Source organism: Odocoileus virginianus, chromosome 9 (assembly GCF_023699985.2).
Source record: "Odocoileus virginianus isolate 20LAN1187 ecotype Illinois chromosome 9, Ovbor_1.2, whole genome shotgun sequence".
Lineage (NCBI taxonomy): Eukaryota > Metazoa > Chordata > Mammalia > Artiodactyla > Cervidae > Odocoileus > Odocoileus virginianus.
In genome coordinates, this window is record NC_069682.1 from 26126928 (window position 1) to 26152288 (window position 25361).

General features: G+C 41.5%; 1 protein-coding gene across 5 annotated transcripts in view; it reads right to left on the minus strand.

The window, feature by feature from the left end:
* The window catches only part of FRMD4A (FERM domain containing 4A), a 683539-nt gene that overhangs the window by 380086 nt on the left and 278092 nt on the right, over positions 1-25361 (minus strand). The window lies entirely within an intron of this gene.

Sequence of the window (25361 nt, forward strand, 5' to 3'; positions counted from 1 at the left end):
AGATAATCATGATGGTGTGCTCACTCACCTAGAGCCAGACATCCTGGAATGTGAAGTCAAGTGGGTCTTAGGAAGCATCACTATGAACAAAGCTAGTGGAGGTGATGGAATTCCAGTTGAGCTATTTCAAATCCTCAAAGAAGATGCTGTGAAAGTGCTGCACTCAACATGTCAGCAAATTTGCAAAACTCAGCAGTGGCCACAGGACTGAAAAGGTCAGTTTTCATTCCAGTCCCAAAGAAAGGCAATGCCAAAGAATGCTCAAACTACTGCACAATTGCACTCATCTCACACACTAGTAAAGTCGTGCTCAAAATTCTCCAAGCCAGGCTTCAGCGATATGTGAACCATGAACTTCCAGATATTCAAGCTGGTTTTAGAAAAGGCAGAGAAACTAGAGATCAAATTGCCAACATCTGCTGGATCATCAAAAAAGCAAGAGAGTTCCAGAAAAACACCTATTTCTGCTTTATTGACTGTGCCAAAGCCTTTGACTGTGTGGATCACAATAAACTGTGAAAAATTCTGAAGGCGATGGTAATACCAGACCACCTGACCTGCCTCTTGAGAAACCTGTATGTAGGTGAGGAAGCAACAGTTATAACTGGACATGAAACAACAGACTGGTTCCAAATATGAAAAGGAGTATGCCAAGATTGTATATTGTCACCCTGCTTATTTAACTTATATGCAGAGTACATCTTGAGAAACGCTGGGCTGGATGAAGCACAAGTTGGAATCAAGATTGCCGGGAGAAATATCAGTAATCTCAGATATGTAGATGACACCACCCTTATGGCAGAAAGTGAAGAAGAACTAAAGAGCCGCTTGATGAAAGTGAAAGAGGAGAGTGAAAAAGTTGACTTAAAGCTCAACACTCAGAAAACTAAGATCATGGCATCCAGTCCCATCACTTAATGGCAAATAGATGGGGAAACAGTGGAAGCAGTGGCTGACTTTATTTTTGGGGGCTCCAAAATCACTGCAGATAGTGACTGCAGCCATGAAATTAAGATGCTTACCTCCTTGGAAGGAAAGTTATGACCAACATAGACAGTGTATTAAAAAGCAGAGACATTACTTTGTTAACCAAGGTCGATCTAGTCAAGGCTATAGTTTTTCCAGTAGTCATGCATGGATGTGAGATTTGGACTCTAAAGAAAGCTTAGTGCTAAAGAATTGATGCTTTTGAACTGTGGTGTTGGAGAAGACTCTTGAGAGTCCCTTGGACTGCAAGGAGATCCAACCAGTCCATCCTAAAAAAGAGATCAGTCCTGGGTGTTCATTGGAAGGACTGATGTTGAAGCTGAAACTTCAATATTTTGGCCACCTGATGCAAAGAACTGACTCATTGGAAAAGACCCTGATGCTGGGAAAGATTGAAGGCATAAGGAGAAGGGGACAACAGAGGATGAGATGGTTAGATGGCATCACTGACTCAATGGATATGAGTTTGAGTAAACTCCGGGAGTTGGTGATGGACAGGGAAGCCTGGCGTGCTGCGGTTCATGGGGTCGCAAAGAGTCAGACACGACTGAATGACTGAACTGAATATTGAAGTGGCTAGTCCAGCAGTGTTAAGGACATTCACATTGTTGTGTAACCCACCTCCAGAACTCTTTTCATCTTGTAGGACTCGATCTCTACACCTGTTAAACTGTAACTCCCCACCACCCCAGTTCCTGGCAGCCCCCTTTCTACTTTCTGTCTCTATGGATTTGACAGCTTGGTACCTCATGTAAGTGGAATCATACAATATTTGTTCTTTCATGACTGGTTTCTTTAATGTAGCATAATGTTATCAAGGTTCATCTAGGTTGTAGCCTGTGTCGGAATTCCTTTCCCTTTCAAGACTAAAATCTGATATCTTCAGAAAGATCACTGCTTTGGAAAATTTTTCAGGCCTGAGTACATCTCTCAGGGACACTTGTTTGTCAAGCCTATGGTGGTACAGATGCCACCCATCCTGTTACTGTCCTATAACAAAAAGAGCCTTGGTCTACTGAGTTCTATTCCATTCCTTAAATAATTGCCGAACAATCCATGCAAATTCTAGCCTCTGACTCCAAACAAGCTATGGCCACTTAACAGTTAATATTGATGCCAAAGGAGAAGGTGGCCTACATGCATTGGAGAAGGAAACAAAAATATGAAACTCTCTGGCTTATAATAAAACTTGTCCCCTTCTCATGAGCTCTTTAAAGTGGGAACAGCTGATACTCTCCAATTTAGTATCTTCCCATGAATTTTCATTTTCCCAAAGGAGGTACAGACCCACTTCACTCAGCATATAACATTTAAGCACAGCAAGCGTAAAATAAAGGACCAAGAAAAGAACTGATACAAAGCATCATGTTATTTATAAAGTAGATTTCGAGTCTGTCAGAGTAGTTTAGCTTGACAGTCAGTCATAAATTGTACATAAATGTTCTCTGAATTATGGTTTTGATTCTGTTTTCAGGCCTCTAATAGGGGAATTAGAGTGGGTTCCACGACAAGCAGCTCTTGTTAGACAAAGACACCACGGAGGGGGCGACAGTATTGTGATGAATGGCTCTAATAGCCAAGAGTGTAGGGAAAATATATTTCCCTGATGGGTGAACTCATATTCACAGACCTCCCTATGAGCTAATGTGTTTCCCATGTCTGCAATGCAGGCAAGTACTAGAGCAAACAATGTCAGTCACCAAGACTCAGCACCAGCAGAAGTCCTGCCGTGTAGTTGCATCTTTTAAACAAGTAGAGTTAAAACTCTACCTGCCCCGAAGGAACCCAAAATGCCAGGTACCTGCTCTCACCACATCTAAGAGTGACCTGTTGACCTTATAACCTGGAGACTGCAGGAGAGGCGAGGTGTATGAACAAATGTAATACTGTTCTGGTCTCCTGAGACACTCCGGAGAGCTTTCAAAATCAGGTTTTCTTGAGCCCCTTGCCTTTAGAATTCAATTTGGACAAAGTATTTCAAAAATCTTGGATTTCATAAAAGATATACTTGTGTATTTCATTACTCCTCTTCCTGGCATGGACAGAGATCAGCCTATGAAGAACAGTTAATATTTCTCATCTAAGGCAGTCTATCTCCCAGTCTCAGCAGTGACCTTGCATGATTTTAAGAGCAACCCAAGACATGGCTTCTCTTAGAATATACACAGCAAACTTCAGCAACAAGAAACTGTGCATAATTTGGGGTGTGAGTAATTAATATTCTTGAGCTAGAGCTCTAAGAATGATGTATCAAAAACATTCTACTTTTAGGAGCAAAGCTGCCTTAACAGTTTCCAAAGGGGAAAAATAGACTGGAAGAGAGTTAGTATGAAGGGAGAATGAGGAGACTGGTAGTGGATTGTGGATGTACTACCATGCTACCCATATGAGGTAGTAACTCTAATTGGTACACATTTTTGGTAGCTATGTTGTTACCAGACACAGTCCCTCAGCTGTGTCTGACTCTTTGTAACCCCATGGAAAGCAGCACGCCAGGCTTCCCTGTCCTTCACTATCTCCTAGAGTTTGCTCAATCTCATGTCCATTGAGTCAGTGATGCCATCCAACCATCTTGTCCTCTGTTGTCCCCTTCTCCTACCTTCAACCTTTCCCAGCATCAGGATCTTTTCCAATGAGTCAGCTCTTTGAATCAGGTGGCCAAAGTATTGGAGCTTCAGCTTCAGAATCAGTCCTTTAATGAATATTCAGGATTGATTTCCTTTCGAATTGACTGGTTGGATATCCTTGCGGTCCAAGGGACTCTCAAGAGTCTTCTCCAATACCACGGTTCATAAGCATTAATTCTTCAGCTTTCAGTCTTCTTTATGGTCCAACTATCACATCCATACATGACTACTGGAAAAGCCATATCTGTGGAGAAGTTTCACTGATGCTTATATCAAGTATGGATGCTTATTTGTTCACTTATTCACATAAACTTTTAACAAGTATTTATTCAGCAACTGGGCTAGTATTGGGATGAGTCCTTGTACTGTTAAGAAGATCAAGACACAGCTCTATCAAACACATGAAAAGATGACATCACTAATTATTAGAGAAATGCAAACCAAAACTACAATGATGTACCACTCACACTGGTCAGAATGGCCACATCAAAAAGTCTATAAACAAGAAATGCTAGTGAGGGTGTGGATAAAAAGGAACTCTCTTATGCTGTTGGTAGGAATGTAAGTTGGTGCAGCTGCTGTGGAAAATAGTATGGAGGTTCCTTAAAGAGAGAAAAATAGAGCTACCATATGACCCAGCAATCCCACTCCTGGGCATACACCTGGTGAAAACCATAATTCAAAGATCCATGCACCCAGGGTTCACTGCAGCACTATTTACAATGGCTATGACATGGAAGCCACCTAAATGTCCATCAACAGAGGACTGGATAAAGAAGATGTGATACATTCATATGATGGACTATTACTCAGCCATAAAAACAAGTGAGACTGTGCCATTTGCAGAGATGTGGGTGGACCTAGAGATGGTCATACAGAGTGAAGTAAGCCAGAAAGAGAAAAACCAACATCTTATAGTAACATATGTGTGAAATCTAGGAAAATAGTATAGATGAACTTATTTTCAAAGCAGAAATAGAGACACAGACATAGAGAACAAACATAGAGATACCAAGGGGGGATGGGAGGTGTGGGGTGAATTGGGGGGGGGGTTAGGATTGACATAATATACACTACTATGTATAAAATAACTAATGAGAACCTACTGTATAGCACAGGAACCTCTACTCAGAGCTCTGTGGTGACCTAAATGGGAAGGTAATCCACAAAAGAGGGGATATATGTATACATATAGTGGATTCAGCTGGTTGTTCAGTAGAAACAAACACAAAATTGCAAAGCAACTATACTTTAATAATAATAATAAAAAAGACATGGCTCTTTCTTTGAGACTTATGGTCTACAGAAGACATGGCAAGATGTGCTGGTACAATTTTGTACTATCCTTTTTGAGAATATGAAAAAAGGATGTACTTCCTTATTGGGGAGCACTCATTCTGGGACTTGGGAGATGAGAGAGTTCATTGATTTTAAAAAAATAGGAAGGACATGACTTTCATCCCATGGGAAATGAACAAGAATGAGTGAGCTATAGAGCACATGTCCTGAGGATGGGGTTTGCAGAAGTAAGTGGCAGGGGTGTGGCTGGGGGCAATGATGGATTCCGGGCGTCTGAGCCCAGAGACCATTGGATTTGAGAAGGTAGCAGCCAATGTCTCAATATTGGCAGCTCGAGATCCTGACACCATCCCACAGATGTATACATCTCATTGAGGAAACAAATACACCTCAGTTATTGACGCCTCATGGCCACCTGAGAAGAATCTGACACCCACCACTGTGCTGAAGCTTGCCAATTGAGAACAATTAATCAGCAACACATCTAATATAGTAGGCGAATGCTAGAATCTGCTCTGCACATCTAAATCATAACACTGGTGGGTATTTTTTAAAATTTCGAGTTTCTTTCTCTTTGAATCTCATTGACCATTTCCTTCTCCCAGAGTCCACGAAAAACTTCGTTCAGCAGCCTCAGTATTTTGGTGACAGGACTTAGATGAAAGAAAAGTTCTTGGGAGATGGATTGGCAGGATTCCTTGAACAAACATGAAACCAGTCTCCCTTCAGTCTTCCTGAGGGAAGCTATAAACCAGAGTTTGAGACAGAACTATGTTATTCTGCAGCTTTGAAACAAATCGTCCACTTCTAGAGCTTGAGCATTGTGCAGAGGTGAGGTTTTCTTGTGGTTCAAGTTATATCGGACAATTTCTACCGTGTACAATGGTCTGCAAGCAAGGGGCTCTCCAGTTGGTGCTGTGGTAAAGAATCCACCTGCCAATGCAGGAGAATCAGGTTCAATCTCCGGTTCAGGAAGATCCCCTGGAGAAGGGAATCTCTACCTACTCCAGTGTTCTTCCCAGGGAAATCCTGTGGCCAGAGGAGCCTGGCAGGTTACAGTCCATTGGGTTGCAAAGAGTCAGACATGACTGAGCGACTAACACTTTCACTTTTTCACATTGATGTACTTGTCTGTCAAGTTTCTGCCTTACCTTAAAACTAGAAAGAGAGGGATTTTAAGAACATGCATGCTTAAGTAAAACAGGCTCTTTTGATGGCCCTACAGACAGCTGCCTGTCTGGGTCTAGTAATAAAGGCTCGCCTGGCTGCTCTAGCTGTCTCTCAGAGGACAGACATGTTAATTTAAAGGTTTGCCTGTATAGGGCCTGTGGCAGGCTGGCACTGCTGTGGCTCAGGGCAGGGTCCTCTATCAGCAGACCATGCCCACAGTGTCTGCCTCATTTCATTTGTCAGATAGCTTACACAAGCAACCTTGTCTTCCCCACTCACCAAGCGCTTTCAATTTTGACAGCCTCTCAGACAAACACAAAGGCTCTGTTTCTCTGCATCTGTCCTCTCTACCCGACTCCAGCCCTGCCTCCCATACCCGTATCCCCTACTCATTCACAAGGATGAATTTCAAGACTTTCAAAACCAACAGGCAGTGAAACTCGTGTCAGGCACATGCAGTGGTATTCTGGGCTGATGATGGAGGGAACACATAAATATTTGTCTGATTTCTTTCAGTCCTGCCACCTGTCACTTACTTGCTCTACCATTTGGAGTAAAAGAAGCTTGTAGAGATTCCAAATTCACCCCCTGCAGCGCATGTTGGGATGTACCAAGGATAATCATTCCAACTCTACCACCCATACCTTTCAGGGCACCTTGCTTTCTGGAGTTCAAATACAGGTTGTGGGAGCAAAGATCCTCATCCTCCCAAATCTTTTACAGACATTTTTGATGACTCTTTCTCATCTGTTCAAGTGGGACAGGATTTAAAGATTTCCATGTCTTCCAGGGATGTTTTAAAAATGAACCCAATACATTTAGATAGAGTACTTTGAGCTAGTCTACAACAAGAACTTGTGGGCATGCAAATTATGGGATGGTTACTGCTTGCTATGAACTGAATGTTTGTGTCCTCATTATATCCACAAGTGGAAGCTCTGACTCCAGTGTGATGGTACCCGGAGGCAGAGCCTCTGGGAGGTGATTAGGTCATGAGGGACGAGCCCTCATGAATAGGATTAGGGCTTACAAAAGAAATCCCAGAGAGCTCCCTTGTCTCTTCCTTCTGCCACGTGAGGTTGCAGCTAGAAGATGGATATCTACGAACCAGGAAGTGGGTTCTCACCAGCCCCTGAATCTGCTGGCACCTTGATCTTGGAATTTCCAGCTTCCAAAACTGTGAGAAATAAATTTCTCCTGCTTAAAAGACACCAGGTCTGTAGTATTTTATTATAGCAGCCCACATGGCTATTTTGCCTGTGGCAGGCTGGCCTCCTGTTAGTGTATTTCTGTTAAGAGTTCACAGTGAAGCACTTCACACAGTCAGAATGGCCATCATCAAAAAGTATACAAATGATAAATGCTGGAGAAAGTGTGGAGAAAAGGGAACGTTCCTACACCGTTGGTGGGAATTTAAATTAGTATGACCATGATGGGGAACAGTATGGAGGTTCCTTAGAAAGCTAAAAATATAATAGAACTACAATATGATCCTATAATTCCACTCCTGGGCATATATTTGGAGAAAAGCCCTAATTCAAAAAGAAACATATATCCTAATATTCATCTCAGCACTATTTAGAATAGCCAAGACAGGGAAGCAACCTAAATGTCTATTTACGGATGAATGGATAAAGAAGAAGTGGTATATTTATGCTAAATGAATATTACTCAGCCATAGAAAAGAATGAAAGGATGCCACTTGCAGCAACAGGGATGGATCTAGAGATATCATATTAAGTAAGTCAGATAGAGGAAGACAAATATCATATGATATCACTTATAGGTAGAATCTAAACAGAATACAAATGAACTTATCCTCAAAACAGAAATAGACCCACAGACATAGAAAACAAACAAGGTAACCAAAGGGGGAGGCGGGGGGAAGGATAATTAGGAGTTTGGGGTTAACATATATATGTATATATTACCATATGTAAAACAGATAATCAATAAGAATCTGCTGTATAGCACAGGGAACTATACTTAATATTTTATTATAATCTATAAGGGAAAAGAATTTGTAAAAGAATAGATATATCTCTATGTGTAATAGAATCACATTGCTGTATACCTGAAACTAACACAACATTGTAAATCAACTATATATCAAGTTAAGGAAAAAAAAAAGAGTTCCAAGGTGGTCCGAATCCAGGCACTGGTTCTTGACATTCTCCATCCTTCAGTCAGGAGAGCCCTGCATTTTCCACGCCTGATCCCCAGAACCTGGAGGAGCACTCTGAGTGCAGCTGGATGAAAAATGGCAGTCATGAATGGCTTTTGACTTTTAACCCTCATGAGACTGATATAATCCCATCACTGAGAAAAATGAAGTTTCCACAAGACAACAAGATAAATATTTTCATAAGAAGTATTGGGTGGGGGGAAGATGATCAGACCTGAGCTTTGGGTGGGTCTCTACCCATAACTCACAGCCCTAATCAACATATAACCCGAGTTCCTCATGCATTTGACAAATCCCTGTTCAAGTTTAGCTGGAGTATTAAACCCGAAGAGAGAAGAATACAAAATGACCTGGATTTATCTCACTATGGCAGCCCTGCTCTAGGGACCAGGCCCTGACATTTTCACTTGGGCCAGACCTAAAAGGAGAAAGGTTCATTCCACCAGAGGTGCGCTGACTTTTCTGCAACAACTTCAATTCTGGGGGTGATTTAATAATAGGGAGACTCGCCTGTCAATGCAGGTGCCAGGAGGAATTCTCCACAGATTTTCCTCTGGCTTAAACAGAGCCTGAAGCATTCAAGTGTCTTAGGCTACACTTCTCCTCTGAGATGTCTACACCACACTGTGCTTTGATTAGGGTGAGATGAAATCTTTTCCTAAATGTGGTCAGAGGAATTCCCACTGGTCACGTGAAGATCACAGGGCACAAAAGAGGGGAAATTTTGGTATCACGTGCTTTTTCAAGTATGTTATTTAATATACTACATGAGTAGGACTTTTTCACATGCTACGTGTCTTGTCTCAAGCTTTTAGGGTAGCCCCATGGTTAATATCACTTTTCTCCCTCTTTTACAGGACCTTTGGCTAAAGATGGAGATGAAATGATTTGAGCGCCTTACCCCATGGATGGCCTCATGAACAGCCAGGATTTGCCCTAACTAGGTCTCTGTGTGGCTACCAGGGAAGTCAGTGCTCCCGCTCACCTTGCCTGGAGGCTGTTCAAGGACAGCTGAGGCGGCAGTGACCCTGGGGTCTCCCATCTGTGACCTGAGGTTCATAGCCTCTTTGGGCTCAGTTTCTGCAGGTGTCTAAATCCAGGCTGAGCCTACACAAGGGATTCTAGACTATGGGTGTCACAGAACACAACAATTTGCACATCAAATTAAATATTTAGAGGACCATGCTAGGGCTGCCAGTATCTTATATGCTAAGTTGGGGCATTAACAAGAACAAATAACAAAATTAGCCTGTTCCCATCTGCCATCACTGAGACTGTATTAAAGGAAAGACATTTTTAACACATACTAAAAATAGAAGAGAGAGAATCTCAGAATTTTAAGTGGATGGCATTTAGTTGGATAGAGAACTCCCTCTCTTGTCTGTATTTTTTTTTTTCCGTGATACAGACTGGTGAGGAGTTTATTACAGGCAGGGATTGGTGCTTCCTGGAACCAGAGGAACGTCAGCTACGATCAGCTTTTAACATCTGCGATTCGATCTCTGATTTTCAGTGCATCATCACACTGCTACTAAAACACAGACCAAAGATGTGAAGAAACAACCCATAGGTGAATCACTGCAAGCAGATCCTCTGTCTTCCTCTCCATGTGTTTATTCTCTCCCACAGTTTCAATGCCAACCCAGGGAAGACAGCATTGGCCAGGAAGAAAAGGGAAGCAGAAATAAACACTTGCCTTCAATTTTAAGGGGGTGGAGAAAGGACAAAGTCAGGCCAAGGGAGAGTGTGGTGATCTTATTTCACTTCTTAGTTGACTCAAGTCCTTGCAAGGGTGTTCTGGAAACATCAGTGCCCTCTGGAAACTACTGCCCCTCACCAGGATGAAATCTCTTGTCTATGTGTGTGCTTGAGAATGAACAGCTGATTTCTAGGCACAAGACTGAGCTCCAGTTTTTTGAACCTCTTTTTGTTAATGATTTTTATATTGGTAATGTATGCAGGTGGCACAAAATTTAAAACAAATAAGAACAGGTTAAAAACTTTCTCTCTTTTATATCTACAGCCATTCAGTTGGAGATGTTTCTGGAGATGTTCTGATCAGAGTCAGGCATAAAATATCACAACTTTTGTATTATCAAAAATATTTACAATTGCAAATAGTACTTCACTATCTGGAATATTTTATTAATCTGTACCCTACTGATGGGGATTTCAATGTGTCGGTAAGACAAGATGAAAATACATTTTGTGTTTGTAGACTTCTAGAGGTGGAACTGCTGACTTAAAGCTCATGTACATTAAAATTTTTTCTTTACCCACCATAGAGTTTGCGCCAATTTACACTCCCCCCAAAATACAGACTGCCTGATTCCTGACACTGTCAGCCACATGGTGTGACAGAAAGTTTTGAGTCCTGGAAATATGACAAGTGAAAAATGGCATCTCACTTTTATTTCAATTTATAATCTCCTTTAATAATTGAAAAAAATGGTTCACAAAAATTTGCTAATATGAATTCCCCCTTGACCAAGTATTCATTGATCCAGATGGGTCCAGCTGTGTCTCATGAACATTCTGATAATGAGTATAAACTAATGATTAGCAGCAAGATGTTAGACACATGTACTTGCTGATATCCATACTTAAAGGCAATATAAGAGAATCTTTATTAATGGCTCCCTTATGCACCTCTGTATCACCTATCCCCCAAAACGCACCTGTTAGGATGAATGGAAATTAAAACCATGCTAAGCCAGAACAGGGTAATTCATTCCTTCATAAAATTTCCCCTTGACCTTGAGAAGAGATCTCAAAGCAATAAAAAGGCTGAATCTTGAAAGACATTGGACCGTGACACTTGATCAGAGGTGGACTGTATAAAGTGGATAACATTTGTCAGCTACTCCATTTCACATCTACTAAACTCAGAAGCTAATCTCATAAAGGATCAGTGGCATAGGTGATAAAGATCCTCAGAATTTCCACTATGTGCCAAGATATACGAGATTGTCACCTCTACCAGGTACAGCTACCGATTCCCTGGTGACTTTGTGGATCAAAGACTTGTGACCATTGACTTGCATCCATAAAGCTGGTCCTCCTACCTCACTGAATTTATGATGTGCCTCTATTTTCTATGCTTGCTCAGCTCTGTTCAGATTTCCACTTACTCTCAAGGTCACTTGCTGTGTTTGGACAAAATGATAATAATATTGATCTTCAGGACACCATGTCTTGAGCATTTTTGAAAGGGGCAATACAGATCTCAGTCATTTCATGGACACATAAAAAATCATTACAGAATGACAGCCAACAAACTAAATAATGAATTTAATTAATTTAAAGTAATTAAACATGTTAAATATTTACTGAGTTTGTTGTTTTCTATTGGATTTGCACTGAGGTTATAGTCATTTTGTCATGTGCTATAAGCTATTAATCCTGTGGGTGGAAATGCTTAGACTCACAAATTGTTAGAAGACTATTTTATAGAACATACCCATACTTAGATCATGTACTTGTATTGTTATTTAATGATATCCCTTTTTACTCACATTCACAGTGGGGAAGATATTATATGTACTATGGGTGAGTTGGTTCTTTCACAGCTACAAATTTGACATTCTAGTTTCTAAGTTAGATCTTATGCTTGTTTACTTGCTTATCTGTCATCAATCTATCCAAATTTCTTTTATTCCTTCCATACATCCATCCATACATCCATCCACTCATCTGTCCATCATTCACCTATTTTCTTTCCATCCATTTATTATCTATCATCAATTGATCTTTCCATTTTCTTTCTCCCATCGATCCATCCTTTGTCTATCTATCCATCCATCTATTCTCTTTCTGTATCTTTGAATGTATCTGTTTCTATATATCACCCCCATTTAATCTTTGTCCTGTGCCAGGCATTGTACTGGGTTTCCCTGGTGGCTCAGATGGTAAAAAATCCACCTGCAATGCAGGAGACCCAGGTTCAATCCCTAGGTTGGGAAGATCCCCTGGAGAAGGAAATGGCGACACAATCCAGTATTCTTTCCTGGAGAATTCCATGGACAGAGGAGCCTGGCAGACTACAGTGCATAGGATCTCAAAGAGTTGGACACCACTGATGTGATTAACACACACAGGCATTGTTCTAAGTGCCATACAAATATGAACTTATCCTCATTATAATCCCATGAGATGGTTATCATTTCTCCATTTCCATCTTACAGATGGGGAAACTTAGGAACAGAGAGTCACTTACTAACAGTCACACAGCCAGTCTAATGGTGGAGTCAGAATCTGAGCCCAAGCTTTCTGGCTCCAGAGTCAGTGATGTAACCACTACACTGGGCTATGTGTGTCCAACGTCCTAGTTTTGTGAACCATCGCTTGTTCCCTGTCACGGAGGGAAAATCATTCTTCTGTTGGATGAAACAGAGAGAGTTCTTGTGAAGAAGCAAAGCTGGTTTAAAAGTGTGTGGTGGTGATGGGGCTCACTGGAAAATGTCTGTTATTCATTTACAAGATAATCTTAATAGCATCTCCCTTGTGTAATGGAGAGATTCAATAACGGTACTAAAGAAATTCAGTTGAAATTAATGTTGGAGCAAAAAGCACAGTGATGCAATTCTTAAAACTGGGAGGAGTATAAGGTTCATCTGAGGCTGACTGTATCTTGGAGATGAGGGAACAAGCCCCGGGGACTGTGGCCTCAGTTGGCCTGACTGCTGGAGACCATCTTGGACCCAGGGACCCGGATCCAGACGTAACATCTCCAGGTGCAGTGGTCCCGCTTCGGTCCTTTATTAACAGAACTGAGGACTCCTCAGAGGCCTCAGATCGGCTCAGGTATCTCCTTGATCTGCTCTGAAATGCATTCATCACAGGCACTGAGAGCTTTCTGGCCTGCAGTGGACACAGTGGAGCAGTGCTCACTCACACAGATGCTCCCTTTCACGAGGTGATGTTGGGAAAGTGTCTGGACCAGAAGAGGCCAGGGATGATGAAGAGGCCAGGAGTCTTCAGGAGTCTTGCCCACAAGCCTGCAGAAATCTATTTCTCAGGGCTGTGGAGTAGTATGCACCAGGCCTTCCGGGTGGGATAACTGATTTATTTCCTCTTCATTAAAGGAAAGCTAGGACTCCTTCATGAGAAAGCAAAATGACTTATTTGATCATAATGCAGCTTTGGAAATGGCAAATTGCAGGGTGTCAAAAAGTCATAAAGAATGTGGAGTCTGATCGATTCCTTTCTTTTTATTGTGTTTTTTTGTTTCCATGCTGAAATAGGGCAATTTGGACACGTCTGCTTTCCTCAGATAAAACAGAACTCTTTCTGTCCTTTGAATTCTTCAGAGTTGCTTTTAAAGGAAGCTTACTTGGCTTCCTTGTGACGTTTTTCAAAAAGCCTTTCTGATGACGCTCTCAGAAAAGACTTGCTTTGCTGTGGTACTTCTGATAGTTCCACGTTTCGTTTACAGATTAGCTTTTTTCATGAAAATTCTAACTGAAATTATTTTTGTTTATAAATGAATTTGTTTTCTGCACCAAAAGGGAAGGAAACACACTATAATCTTCATACCTAAGCTATTTATTTAAACAAGATTTAACGTCAGGGAACATTTACAAATAAGTTTCACATCTAGGAATGTACCCATCCTCCAAAATAGGTGTCCCATAAAAGTAAGTTCCCTCCCAAGTAAATGTCTATATAAGCACCAGAGGACATGCTCAGGGACTTTCACAGAAGCATTATTCATGACAACTTTAAAATAAAAACAATCTAAATGCCCATCAGAGGTATAACAGATAAATATGTAGTATGTTCCTACCGCAAAATCACTGCAGATGGTGACTGTAGCCATGAAATTAAAAGACGCTTGCTCCTTGGAAGAAAAGCTATGACCAACTTAGACAGCATATTTAAAAGCAGAAACATTACTTTGCCAACAAAGGTCTGTCTAGTCAAGGCTATGGTTTTTCCAGTAGTCATGTATGGATGTGAGAGTTGGACTATAAAGAAAGCTGAGTGCCAAAGAATTGATGCTTTTGAATTGGGGTATTGGAAAAGACTCTTGAGAGTCCCTTGGACAGCAAGGAGATCCAACCAGTCAATCTTAAAGGAAATCAGTCCTGAATATTCATTGGAAGGACTGATGCAGAAGCTGAAACTCCAATACTTTGGCCACCTGATTCGAAGAACTGACTCATTGGAAAAGACCCTGATACTGGGAAAGATTGAAGGCAGGAGGAGAAGGGGATGACAGAAGATGAGATGGTTGGATGGCATCACCAACACGATAGACATGAGTTTGAGTAGGTTCTGGGAGTTGGTGATGGACAGGGAAGCCTGGTGTGCTGCAGTCCATGGGGTTGCAAAGAGTCGGACATGACTGAGCAGCTGAACTGACTGATGTTCCTACTGTGTAATCATATAATGGAATAAAATACAGCAATGAAAAATTAAGACACAACTGAGCTTTACAATCCTTGCTGCACTAAAGTGACCATAGTGATTAGAAACAGTGACACTTTTTTCTTCATAAAACCTGAAGGTAAAAGCTTACTAATGTCACAAGAGAGGCCATGAATTTCCTTTTCTATATTCTCGGGGGAATCTTTAAAAACAGTGTATAAAAGACACATGGCAACGTGCGAAGCTGTTCTACAACCTTTTGGAAAAACTCTTTTTCGGCATCAGTTGAGTACTTGGGGTCTAACTGACTGTGTTTTAAGAAAAGGCAGACTTGGGGGTCCAGTGGTTAGGACTCTGAGTTTCCACTGCCATGGGCCTGGGTTCAATCCTTGGTTGAGGAACTAAGATCCCTAAGGCCATAGTCAAAATGTGTTTAAATAAATACATGTGCCTGATCCTAGGTAGAGGGGCCAAGTTTTTAGCAGCTTATCAACTGAACCAAGATCCCAAACAGCAGAACATCATCACAACAAAACAAGGCAAAAACAAACAAGAAAAAGAAAGAAGAAAGAAAAGGAGAAAAAGAAGCCACTGGGTTCATTTCAGTTTTTCAAACCAGAGCACAGTCAGCTGTACTCATTTAAGAGGCCAGAGGGTCAGGGAGGTTGATATAAACTATCCAATCTTTCTTTGATACAAACTTGAATGCTTAACACAGACTCTTAGTGATGGGAAAGATAATTTAAATATTCCTGTTGGTTCCTCTCCTATCTGTTCCGAAAACTCATTGTACTAGTGCTGCATACTCTAGAAAGCAAAACTGACTGTAACAAGAAAAGTGAAACCTGAGGATGAGAAGCACTTTCCATCCCAGAAATATTCCCCTTTAAGGGATTTTCAAATCGAAGAAATGTAGGAGAATGTGACTCCTTGGGGTTTGAATATCAACAAGTTGTGAGGTACTGGCGTGAAACAGAAAGAAGCCTTGGAGTCAGGCAGAACAGAGAGGATCACAGCATTGCTGCTTCCCCACTGGGAGACCCAAGGTAGATGCTTGAGGTCAAGTCTCAGCCTCTTTCCCCAGCAAGGGGGATGATAGTACCTACTTTAGAGAGCAGTTCTGACCAGTCAGTGAATAATGTATGAAGCACTGAGTGCACAGTCTAGCACACAGTCACTAGGTAAACATTAGACATCATTTCTGATTTGTTAATCAGTAAAATCCCAAGATCACAGAGGAGGGAGGTGGAGTCCTTACAGGGGAGGAGGATAAGGAGAGATGTAGGAGTGTGGGGGGGAGTAACCAAACAACCAGAATCAGGCTGAAAAGTGAACTAGCCTCCTGAGACATTACTAGGATGGACACCAGTTCTCTGGAGTCCCTGCCAGCCACAGGACTCAGAATCGTCCCAGGGATGTTCATGCTATAGCACACAACTTCTGGGACTGGAATGGATTTGGATGGAGAAGCAAGAACTTTGGAAATTCTTGTCAAGGAGCTTTGAGAATGCCTTCTTCATTTCGTTTTCCTCTTAACAGCACAATCCCCTCATTTTGCATAGCTGATTTTTTAAAGCTCCCTATTTATTACATTTCCAAAGTGACTTAGCACACACACACACACTTATTACATAAGGGAGCATTTTATAGTAATAAAAACAATAATGATTTTTGTGAACAGAACAGGCTCTCCCCAGTTGTTATTAAAACAAACATATTTCTTTCCTTCTGACCCTGGAGACTGCCACTCACCTACTCATCTCCAGTTCCCAGAGTTTGCTCAGAAATGTCAAGGAAGTTAGTCTTTATCGACAGCATCTCTTATTGGCAGAGCATGGGGAAACTCCCTTGTAGTTAAAAAGAATACATGAGATGACCATGACAAACAGGATTTTGGGTTCAGGACCAACAGAGGGCTCATAGAACGATGTAGAAAGAAGTTGAGAAGCCAGTTACTGGAGAAAATAAGTGTTGGATTTGTCCACTGTCGATTCCTCATATACAGATAATGCTGGTTTAATTTGTACCCTTCTCCTACCTTTTTCAAATAAACAAGTTTACAAAGATGGTAAACAGAGCAATTAGGACAAATGAATTACAAATGTGCGATGGTGACTTGTGGAGCAAAAATGGTAACCCACTCCAGTATTCTTGCCTGGAGAATCTAATGGACAGAGTACCCTGGCAGTACAGTCCTTGGGGTTGCAAAGAGCCCGACATGACTCAAATGACTTAGCAGGCAAGCACAATGGGGACTTGTGGGGTGAGGAGATAATAATATATATTTAATAATATATAATTCCTTATATAAATAAGGAATTCATGGTGAAGTGGACAGTTTCACATTAGACAGTCTTCAAAACAGGTTGAGAACAGGAAGTTGAAGGAATATGCTGACAAGCATTCCAGATCTTTAAGAACCAAAGATAGACTGTGGCCTTTTAAAACCGCAATTCCTTCTCCCACTGTGGTTGTTGGCACATCAGGAAAAAGATCATGTAATCACCTTGTAATTCATGGTGGCCTGCAGTAAATTCTTTTTTCTCTTTAATGTTCTTTGGAGCTATTGGATCTTATGTTTTTAAAAAGTTGGACCTCATTGTGTAAAGATTTTATTAAACACGAGGAAAAAATCTTGCTTTTATGAGTTGACCATGTATTTACAGTTGCTCTCCACATCATGTGTACCACACCATCATGCAAGCCATTTTTTCATACCAAGAAGTCTTTATTGAGCCCCTATATGTGGAGGTAAAGAGTCATGATGTGGGTATAAGCTTGGTTCCATCACTTACAACACACATATTAGTGTTGGATAGTTCCTTTAACGTCTCTTGGCCTCAGTTTTCCCATCTGTAAAATGGGGCTTATGGTATTCATCTCCCAGAGTTGTTGTGAAGATTAAATGGGTTCATCCATGCAAAGCAATTGGAACACAGAGCAAAGGCATGTTAGATAGAAATGGCTCTTACTTACTGCACTGCTCCCTTGTGCTAGATGTTGCTGTCCTAAGAGTTTTGCAAGAATCAACTCATTTCATTCCCACAAGAGCCCTCTGAAGTGGGTACTATTATTATCCCCTTTTTTGTGAATGATGAAACGATGTCTTTGAGAAGTTAAGGAGGATCACAGTTCCATGAGTAATTCTGCTCCTGCACAGGAAAACGCCTCTTAAAATGTGTGGATCTAGGGAACTCCCTGGCGGTCCAGTGTTTAGGGAGCTTCCCCTGATGGCTCAGGGATAAAGAATCTGACTGCAATGCAGGAAACACAGGTTCGATGCCTGGGTCAGGAAGATCCCCTGGAGGAGGAAAAGGCAACTCTCTCCAGTATTCTTGCCTGGAGAATCCCAGGGCAGAGGAGGCTGGTGGGCTACAGTCTAAAGGGCGCAAATAGTCACACATGTCTAAGCAACTGAGTATGAGGCAAGAGCCAGTGTTTAGGACTGTTGAAGGTGGAGGTTTAATCCCAGGTGAGGGAACTAAAATCCCTCACTGCACAGCACAACAACAAAATCAAGTGCAGATCTTGGGGGGAGGATATGCATGAAGCATGGTGTGCAGCCTGAAAGTCCCATCAGTCACAAGGCTTGGATATCATCAGAGCCCAGCCTGCAGGTTTCCCCCAGCTAGCAGTTAGAATGCTTACTTTTTGCGTCCCAATTTCCCTAGAACTTCACTTCAAACATACCTTTCCTGTGACTCTTAGCTCACTATGTGTGAGTGTTAGTCACTCAGTCGTGTCCGACTCTTTGTGACTCCATGAACTGTAGCTCGCCAGGCTCCTCTGTCCATGGAATTCTCCAGGCAAGAACACTGGAGTGGGTTGCCATTCCCTTCTCCAGGGGATCTTCCTGACCCAGGGATGGAACCCATGTCTCCTGCCTTATGGGTAGACTCTTCTACCATCTGAACCACTAGCAAAGCTCCTCTTAGCTCACTATCTTCACCCAACTCTGTCAACCCATTTATTCTATATTCCCTAAGTGTCTTAGCCTCTTTGGGCTACTGTACCAAAAATAGCACAACCTGGTGGCTTATAGAAAACAAAGAGTATTTCTCACTGTTCTGGACAGTGGGCATTAGATTGGGGTGCCAGCCTGACTGGGTTCTAATGAAGACCCTCGACCAAGCTACAGAGGCTGCCTGCTCTTTATATGCATCTGTGGCAAAGAGTAGGGAGGAAGTAAGCTCTCTCTGAATCTTAATCCCACCCTCATGACCTCATCTATTTCCTAATAAGAGTTCCACCCTCATAACCTCATCTAATTTCTACTACAGTAAGTCCCCAACATATGAAACTTAAGTTTTGAACTTTAAAGATGCGAATGTACCCTTGTGTGGAGCTGTTGTGCTGTACTATTGTACTTTTCAAGGTACTGTACTGTAAGATTAAAAATATTTTTTTTTTGTTTTGTTTTCAATGTATTATTTGTGTGAAACTATTTTAAAACTACTATAAGGGCTTCCCTGATAGCTCAGGTGGTAAAGAATCTGCCTGTAATGCAGGAGACCCCAGTTCAATCCCTGGGTTAGGAGGATTCGCTAGAGATGGGATAGGCTACCCACTCCAGTATTCTTGGGTTTTCCTTGTGGCTCAGCTGGTAAAGAATCCACCTGCAATGTGGGAGACCTGAGTTCGATCCCTAGGTTGGGAAGATCCCCTGGAGAAGGGAAAGGCTACCCACTCCAGTATTCTGGCCTGGAGAATTCATGACTGAGTGACTTTCACTTCACTTCACTTAATGGTATTATATAGCTAACTGTGTTAGTTGGGTACCTCGACTAACTTTGTTGGACTTAACAGACAGATTGGACTTGCCAATGTGCTCTCGTAACAAAACTCATTCATATTTAGGCGACTTACTGTACCCTTACCAGCCTGACCTTTTAATACCATCATATTGGGAGTAAGGTTTCAAGATACAAATTTTGGGGTCACAAGTATTCAGTCTCTAACACTGAGTACTTGGTTTGATTTGGTGATCTTTCACCCCTGTAGCCAAGGAGTCACTCACATTTCCCTTTGCCAACTGCAATTGGCACTTGCCAAGAGCATTTGCCGGTGACTGACCAACAACAAGGGTGTTTGCCGCCTGCTTCTGCAGAGACTGAACCGTGCGCTGCTGCAGCTGCCGACCTTCAACACCTCCAGGGGAAACGCAGGCTGGAGAGCGAGGCACTCTCTGCTCCAGGGAAACTGGCGGGACAGGTCTTTAGACAGCTAGATATTTTCAGAAACTGATTTCATGATCCCAATCCTTGCATCTCTTCATATCTAGAAAATCACTAAATCACTTCATGGTGACATCAGGCCTCGTGACAAGCAGAAAAACCTTTTGTAAAATAAGTGCTTGATTGCACTGAGCTCTCCCTTCAGCAAAATCTTTTATTTTGACCTTCCCCCACAGCTCTTTGGAGCAGTTTCTCAGAGCTAACTGAGGTGCTATCTCCCGGGCGGCAGTCCTCATTTTGCCCCAAATGAAACTTAACTCACAACTCTCAGGCTGTGCATCATTTTTAGCCGACACCTTCTAAACAAAGATACTTACCTTATATACCCGGATTATTATGGTATAAGCCCACCTCCATCAAAAAGACCTCTGTTATTTCAGAGTGTTTTCTGATGCTCTATCTTTGGTACATTCCAGAACAAACAGCCCTGGGTCCTTGGTTTGGGTCCTTCATGTGTAGTTATGTCCCTGCCTCCACCTCCATTGCTGGTGACCCTGGAGAGACTGCCTCTCTGGGCCCAACCCCTGGGACTCCAATTCTGGTTTGTGGACAGAGACCACTCCTCTTTCATTCTTCTCTGTACAACTCCAAGAATGGAAACAAGTCTTGGCCTAATTTCCCCCATGACTGAGACCAGGCTGACACTTTTATAGGCCTTTTTGAAAATTCAGTGCGAGTGCAAAGAAAAATGGAAATTGCCATACACATGTGGTCCCTATTTGGTACATGGCCAGCCTCCCACATAGAAACTGGATAGTCTCCAAGGAGAGAGGCCAGACTACCCAGCACCATCCCAGGCCCCAGTCTCTCCAGGCAGTTTTCCTCTCCAGTTTCAGTAAAAACTATCTTCTCAGATCCTAAGAGAGGGAGTATTTCACTCCAACTCCCATCTCAAGTACACTTTGTTGGGACTTTTTTTGTCTCCTTCCAGGAAGATGGGTGGAGATGAAACAGGAGGGAAGGAGATGAAACAGAGCACAACCTTTAAATGAATGACATAAACATAGCACATGACAAAGACTGGTGAGAACTACCTGGGTTCAAAATGATGGAAGATTTGACTTCCAGTAGGCCTTGAGCCTCAGTAAACACTCATTGTAGTACATTAACATAAGCCAAATGACATACCCACCAGAACCATGACAGTTCTTAGGGCAATCATAAAAGGCCCAAAGTGGGCAGTGGCCCAATTCCTGGAAATCCTCCCCCCTCTCCACTAAATAATTGGAATAATCCTCCCACTAGTTAGCCTATGAAATTACCCAGACCATAAAAACTAACCACGTCATATTTCGGGGCTCTCTCTCACCTTCTGAGATGGGCCATGCTCTGTCTGTGGAGTGTGTTTCTTTCTAAATAAATCCACATCTTACCTATGACTTTGTCTCCAGATTTTTTTGTGATGAAGCAAGAACCTCAAATTCACTGGCAACAGAAAGCACTGATTCACTCCAGAGAAAAACCTACCTCCAACTACCTAAGTGTCATTTGGTCCTTGTCCCTAGAAATTCATCCACAGTCTCTTTGTTAACAAATTAATACATTAATACTGTTTCCTTCCAAGGAAGATTTGAATAGGTTAGGTTTTCAGGTTACTTCACAGGACTGTTAGGGGGTCTGCTCCTTCCAGATGCCACCTTCATCTTCATGATCTGTCTGTGTTCCCATCCAGACAGTAAGAACCTCGGGAATAGACAGTGAGGTTTGCATCCGTTTTTCGACTTCCCTGTATATTCCACCCCTCCACTGTTCTAGCTACACACACACACACACACACACACACACGTAGTCAAGACCTAAAATCAGTGAACTTTGCATACATTGAATGATCCCTAGATTTCTTTTCTTACAAAGCTTCTGAAATGACTGAAGGATTAAAAAGACTGTAAATTATACCTGCCTTCATTTTAAAGATATTTGCTGTTCTCATTTTTAAAATACCAACCTCATACTTTTTTAAACTGAAAATTTATTTACTTACTTAAGGCTTTGCTATGAAGTATGTGGGATTAGTTCTTCTCCCTCACATTTTAAAGATTCCCCCAATATTTCTTCAGGACCAGTCTCAGCTCCAGTTACCACTTCCCTGGACCAGTGGTGCACATGGCATCACTGCTTTGCTATTGGCCATCTAACCTGCCACTCACACATCTTGCAACCAATCCAAACCCATAACCTAGGGGAGGCCTCCCCCTACACCCGACATCTGCTCTGGTTCATTCACGTGCAAATACTCAGCCGTTTCAGATACAGACCTCAGCTCTCTGCTGCTTCTTTGTCTCTTCTAGTGAGAGAAAAGCACTGGTAGAGAGTTCTTGCTTTCTTGCCCCACTTACCTTCGAAAGAAAAGATATTGCTTACAGAATATTTAGGGGAAAAAAAAAAAATCATTGTTCCTGACATCTCCCTTAGTAAGTGAGTTTTTCTATGGTTATATTAAACCATGCCAGGCCTGGCAGATTATGTTTTGTCACAAAACCTTGAAACCTTAGTAAATGGACTGACATAGTTTGTATTTCTTTGGACTTGTCATATTTAAAAAGCAGCCAACAATAAGAATTCAAGAAACTTCAGCTAGGTTTGGAGAGTGAGACTTAAAGAGTGTTGCAATGAAGGCATTTTGCTTTCAGGTCAGTGGAAGTTTAGTCATGCAATATTGTCAGTACAGACCCTAGACTGACTAGGTTATTTATTTCTCTCTCTGGTAAGACGACACAGGCAGAGAGCATGCTGGCACCTTATTTTTCAAATCCCAGTGAATACAGCAACATTCTTAATGAAATGAAAGCAGAAAGGGAGAGAGAAAATGTTCTCCTCACCACAATCTGAATATAGCATCTTCCTCACACATTATCTTTACCCTAGAGCTGGATTTATGAGAATATGTTATGTCGACAAATACAAGAAAATAATAAACATCAGGCTCTGCGGCTATTCTGCCTTATTGCTCCAACTCAAGACATTTCAAAGAAAGGGAAACACAAATCCAACAAGATAGAAGACAACATGTTCTATTTTTAATATCTGGCAAGTCGACTCCTGGATATTTATCAAAAGAAAATGAAAACACCAATTAGAAAAGAATATGCACCCCTATGTTCACTGCAGCATTAATTACAATAGCCAAGATATGGAAGCAACCTAAGCGCCCATCAACAGGTAAAGAAGACGCTGTACACATGTATACTTACATATACACACAGATGCATGCATGCTTAATTGTGTCTTACTCTTTGCGATTCCATGGACTGTAGCCCATCAGGCTCCTCTATCTATGAGATTTTTTTCAGGCAAGAATACTGGAGTGGGTTGCTATTTTCTCCTCCAGGGAATCTTGCTAACCCAGCGACTGAACCTGTGTCTTCTGTATATCCTGCTTTGAAGACGGATTTTTTATATGTGGAGCCATCACTCACACTCACACACACACACACACACACACACACACACACACACTATGATGGAATATTACTCATCCATTAAAAAGAATGGTATTTGGTCATTTTTGACAACATGGATGGACCCAGAGGGCATTATGCTTAGTGAAATAAGTCAGACAGAGAAAGACAAATACTGTGTGTTTTCACTTATAGGTGGCATCTAAAGAACAAAGCAAATGAGTACAGACAGAGAGAGCAAACTAGTGTTACCAAAGGGGAGAGAGGTAGGAGGAGAGGTGAAATAAGTGAAAGGGATTGAGAGATACAAACTACCAGTTACAAAGTAGATAAGTCCCAGAGATGAAATGCACAGCACAAGGGATATAGTTAGTATTTTATAATAACTTTGTATGGTGTGTAATCTATGAAAATATCAAACTATTTTTGGCATACCTGAATATAACATTGTAATATACTTCAATAAATTAAAATAAAATGAAAAGAAGTCAATGTGTGCTAAGCTAATTTTGAAAGTAAAACACCACTTTCCCATCTAGTGTGTTTGTTTACTCTCGAAACTCATTAGAGTCTCTAAGAACCAAACTTAGTCTGTGTTGGTGAATGTGATTAAAAAATAATAGTCAAACTCACCCAGAAATAAAGGAACAGTTTTGATCAGGGAAGTAATCTCTAGTTCCCTGTAAGGGAATCAGTGAATTCACCTTCACTGAGGTCTTAAATTCACCTTCACCTTCACTAAGGTCTTAAATTGAACCCACTATAGATGTGTGTCTATTTCTGGTTCCTTTAAAAGCTGAAACTGGAGAGAAATGATCAGAAAAACCTAGGCTTGGTTGAGGGAGGTGATGGTGGGTGGGAGTTTCTCTTACCAAATATACCATATCCCCAAATGCAAGCTTCCTTTCCTTCTTTGTGTCCTTAGAGATGAGAAAACAGAGTATATTTTAGCTATTTTCATAATGAATTCATCCACCATGTAGAATTCATTGGTTTAGGCCCAATCTGGAGTTTAAATTTACACATCTTTTGCTTTTTTAAAGGACAAAAATGTACTTCAATATATATAGTTTTAAATGTATGCTTTCAAAATCTTCATTTCTCCTTCTAAAATCTTTCCACCATTTATCTTTAAGTGTATTGAGTGGTGCAGTGGTAAATAATCCACCTGTCAATGCAGGAGATGCAAGAGACACAAGTTCAATCTCTGGGTCAGGAAGATCCCCTGGAGGAGGAAGGAAATGGCAACCCACTCCAGTATCCTTGCCTAGAAAATCCCATGGACAGAGGAGTCAGGCAGGCTAGAGGCCATGGGGTCACAGAGTCAGATACAACTGAGCACACACAAACACAGACACACACACACATTGTCTAGTCTGGATCAGTAAGACACAGGAAGAGGAAGAAAGAGTCTAAGAGAGAAGAAACGTGAAAGGTATCTTTTTATATATCATGTTACTGTTCAAATCCAGGTCTTTTCATTTACTGTACTGTGGTAGAAACTAGAGAAAAAGTTGAGTAAATTTCATAGAAAAGGATAAACACAGACATTCGCTGTTGACTGAACACCTCATCTAGGCTAGTAGGGATATGATTCTCATGGTCCTTTCTCCGCAGCTTGCTTGACAGGAAGGGGATGGACTGGCAGAAGCACTGCACACATCTCAGCATGGCAGTCTTTGAAGTCCAAGTGCAGCCCTTTGGTGAAGGAACACACCATAGAGAACCCTGCAATTGTAGGGTCTCCAGAGAGCAGACTGGTTGTACATGTTTACACACACCCACCAGCTAAACCACAAATCCAAATGGGATATGCAGCACTCAGAGGCCCAAGTGGTGTTTTAGGCTGCCATAATCACATATAATGTCTAGCTTTGGTTTAGAAGGTGGGTGGAAGCAAGGAAAAAATGCTGTGGTCAAACTAAAAATGTTTCTTGTAGTCAAGGAAATAACGGTGAATTGAGATATAATGGAGGTGAATACAAAAAGCAAAATGCAAAGCATACTTACTTTATCCAATAATTTTGGTTAACAAACAACTAAGAAAAACAAAAACCAAAGAGCTTATTAAATGTCATACCAGGATTGAAAT